The sequence below is a fragment of the Arachis hypogaea genome, chromosome 19 (genome assembly GCF_003086295.3).
Source record: "Arachis hypogaea cultivar Tifrunner chromosome 19, arahy.Tifrunner.gnm2.J5K5, whole genome shotgun sequence".
In the NCBI taxonomy this organism is placed as follows: Eukaryota; Viridiplantae; Streptophyta; class Magnoliopsida; order Fabales; family Fabaceae; genus Arachis; species Arachis hypogaea.
In genome coordinates this window covers 130,138,002-130,138,898 of record NC_092054.1, presented here as the reverse complement: position 1 = coordinate 130,138,898, position 897 = coordinate 130,138,002, and the positions used below count along the sequence as shown (strand labels likewise).

General features: G+C 44.5%; 1 non-coding gene across 1 annotated transcript; it reads left to right on the top strand.

Annotated features, from left to right (window-relative positions):
- Positions 1–543: 543 nt before the first annotated feature.
- Positions 544–650, top strand: LOC112781787 (small nucleolar RNA R71). Its single transcript, XR_003192546.1, has one exon. It is a non-coding gene; the product is annotated as a small nucleolar RNA R71 (small nucleolar RNA).
- The last annotated feature ends 247 nt before the right edge of the window (positions 651–897 follow it).

The following is an 897-nucleotide window of genomic DNA, read 5'->3' as shown; positions in this document are numbered from 1 at the left end:
TTCTCCACCCAAAGTTTGGGTGATTCCTCCATCCAGGGTTGTAGATTTTGGAGTATGGATCATGGGTTTACCTGGGTAAGTTTCCAATGTAATTGGCTTGTTCTTGCTCCTCCTCTGCCTCAGCATTCACTCCCTCTTGGGTTGCTGATGAGTTGGTGATTGTTGCCACTTGGTTCCTCAATGTAATTGGCTTGTTCTTGCTCCTCCTCTGCCTCAGCATTCACTCCCTCTTGGGTTGCTGATGAGTTGGTGATTGTTGCCACTTGGTTCCTCTCCATCTTCTTGGTAAGGTCAGCCAGCTGCTTGGTAATAAGCTTATTTTGGGCCAGCAGTGCATCCACATTGTTCAGCTCCATCACTCCTCTAGTGTTGCCTCTTTCAGAAGCATAGAAGTAGTCATTCTCAGCTACAGTTTCAATGACATCTATGGATTCTTCAATGGTCTTCTTCTTGTTAAGAGATCCCCTGGATGAATGGTCCACTGCCTTCTTTGATTCATAAGAAAGGCCTTCATAGAAAATATGTAGCTGCACCCATTCATTGAACATATCTGGTGGACACCTTCTTGTCAGGTCTTTAAACCTCTCCCATGCTTCATATAGAGTCTCACCATCCTACTGCCTGAATGTTTGCACCTCAGCTCTCAGCCTGTTAATCCGTTGAGGAGGATAGAATCTTGCCAAGAATTTGTTTATCACATCTTTCCAGGTTGCTAAACTCTCCTTTGGGAAGGATTCCAGCCATTTAGATATCTTGTCCTTGAGTGAGAAAGGGAATAGAAGTAGTCTATAGGTGTCAGGATGAACACCATTAGACTTCACAGTATCACATATCCTCAGGAAGGTGGTTAGATGTTGATTGGGGTCTTCTTGGACACTCCCTCCGAATAAACAGTTG